This window comes from Martes martes, assembly GCF_963455335.1.
Source record: "Martes martes genome assembly, chromosome: 16".
NCBI classification, from domain to species: Eukaryota; Metazoa; Chordata; class Mammalia; order Carnivora; family Mustelidae; genus Martes; species Martes martes.
This window is the reverse complement of record NC_137904.1, coordinates 5,256,955-5,259,441: the sequence shown is the minus strand read 5'-3', so window position 1 is coordinate 5,259,441 and position 2,487 is coordinate 5,256,955. Positions and strand designations below refer to the sequence as shown.

Here is a 2,487-nt window from a genome sequence, read left to right as displayed (position 1 = left end):
CGGAGGTCGGGGAAGAACAGCCTCCCCTCCCCACACATGCCCACTGCCCCAAATAAAAAATAACCAACTATGGGAGAGCAGCTGAGACAGCGACGGAGGGCGGGGAAGGGAACAGGGAACCCAAGGGCAGCGGAAGAGACCATGCGTGTGCTGGGAGGGCCCAGAGGCAGCAGCGGTGCGAGTAACGCAAACACGAGTCTCTATCTTCCACGTAGGTCCATATAAATATATAGAGAGAAGCTGTTCGCTCTCCCCTGCTCTCCCCTCTGCTCCGCGCTGCTTGCCGCGGTCCCAGCTCCTCTTTCCACATGAGGGCGAAGGGAGGGGGATGATGAGCGAGTCATCACCGAATTGCCATCAGACCCACATCCATCAGCTTCTGGATCTTCTGTGCTATTACAGGATTCTTTAAGTGTTCGCTGAGCGCCTGGGGGTCCTTCTGCGTCTGCTGCAGGAAGAGCCGCATGGCCGGGTCGCTCATGATCTGCTGCACCTCGGGGTCGGCCATGGCCCGTCGCTTCACGTCTTCGGGGCTGTCGTGGCGGTTGTACTGGGCCATCACACAGCGCTGGTAACCGTCCGCCGCCTCCTTACAGTTGGAGTCCAGATCTAAGGCCTTCTGGTAGACGTCCATGGCTTTCGTGTAGTCCTACATGGCCTCCAGCACGGCTGCCTTCCGGGTGTAGCCCTTGATGAAGGTCGGTTCCAGCTGGATACACTCCTCACAGTCCTTGAGCGCCAGCTGGAACTCCAGGAGTTTGGTGTAGCAGGCGGCTCGATTGCTGTACAGTTTGACATCTTTTGGATTCCGTTTGATGGCTTCTGTATAATGCTTTATGGCCTGGGGATTATCCCCTTTCTGAAAACATTCATTGCCTTTGTTCTTCTCCTCCAAGGCCAGGTCGGGGTTTATATAAGCCAGCCGCTCTTGCTCCTTCAGAATTTTCTCCGCCTGTTGGCATTTCTTGAGCACATCTGGGGTTCTGTGCTCTGCCAAAGACTTGTTATAGAAATGGATGGCATCCTTGTACTTTTCTTCTTTGAAGTAGGAGTTGCCAATTCGAGTGTAAGCTTTGGCAATCTGTCGATAGTCTTCTCGGTTTTCACGCCCCACTTCGATGGCCTTCTCACAAAGCTCCCGGCATTTACTGTAGTCGCCCTTCTCGAAGTACACAGCTGCTTGGTTGGTCATGTAAGTCATGTTGGTGGGGTCCGGGTCCTTGGCTCTGTTGTAGCGCTTCAGGGCTGTGTCAAAGTCTTTCTTCTTGTAGGCCTCATTCCCCAACTCCTCTTTCAGCATCTGCTTCTTGTTCTCTGGGAGGTCTTCTACCATCGGCTCTGGCTTGGTGTCCTTCTTGGGAGGAGGAGGTGGGGGAGGCGTTCCCACTTCCTCCTCCTCGTCCATACTGCCCAGGTCCACCCCTAGCAGGACACTGAGAGTGGTCATGATCCCGGGATCTTGCAGTTTGGTGCCCAGGTCGGACGGCTTGTTTCATAGCTGCCCTATCAGCTCCCTGTAGGTGGGATCAATGAGCAGCCTCCTGGTCCTGGGATCATTCTCCAACTTCGGGTACAGATTAGGCATGTTGAAAGGGTTCATGAACTTCTGCTCTGCCAGCCCGGCCTCCATGTTCTGTAAGCCCTCTCTGAGCTGAGGATTATTTGCTTCATGATTTAAACCCTCTTCGTAGGTTCACTTGGCTTCTTCAGTGCAGTTTTTTTTTTTAAATTTTTTAAAAATTTTATTTATTTATTTGTCAGAGAGAGAGTGGGAGAGAGAGTGAGCGAGCATAGGCAGAGGCAGAGGGAGAAGCAGGCTCCCTGCCAAGCAAGGAGCACGATGTGGGACTCGATCCCAGGACGCTGGGATCATGCCCTGAGCCAGAAGGCAGCTGCTTAACCAACTGAGCCACCAGGCGTCCCCACTTGGCTTCTTCAAATCCGTTTAAGAACTCAAGAACCGCTGCTTTCCCCGAATAGCCCTTGGCCCAGTCAGGCTTCAAGTCCACGGTCTTGTAGCCATTCTCACAGGCCTTCTGGTAGTCGCCCTTCTTGGCGTAGGCCGCCGAGCGGTTGCTGTAGAGCACGTGGTTCCTGGGGTCTAACTTCATGGCCTCCAAGTAGGGCTGGAGCGCGTCGTGGATGTTGCCTGCACTCAGGGCCTTATTGCCCTTCTCTTTCAGCTCATTTAACTGCTCCACAGCCCGGCCCGGAAGCCCGTCGAATCGACTCCGTCCGCTCCGCGTTTCCAACCACACGCCTTTAGTCATTTATCTTAATAATTTTCCTTTTTTTATGATATTTCAAATGAAGGCAACTGCTTCTTTTCCCGAGGATATCATTTATTTCCGTTATTAAATCAGTGAAAAACGAACATAGATTTAGCTTGAGAGGGAGAGGTTGCTGGTCTTTTCTAGCTTGGTATTTTTCTTCTGTTTTCTGTATTTGTGAGTCAGTATCCTGACTTCCGTCCCAAGCCGTCTTGTC

The 2,487-nt window shown here is 52.7% G+C and overlaps 1 pseudogene across 1 annotated transcript; it reads right to left on the bottom strand.

Moving 5' to 3' along the window:
* Positions 1 to 267: 267 nt before the first annotated feature.
* On the bottom strand, positions 268 to 2,270 carry LOC308356551 (stress-induced-phosphoprotein 1-like; annotated as a pseudogene). Its single transcript has 2 exons — positions 1,927 to 2,270; positions 268 to 1,696 (listed from the first exon to the last, which is right to left on the bottom strand). The product of its transcript is annotated as a stress-induced-phosphoprotein 1-like (transcript).
* Positions 2,271 to 2,487: the final 217 nt, after the last annotated feature.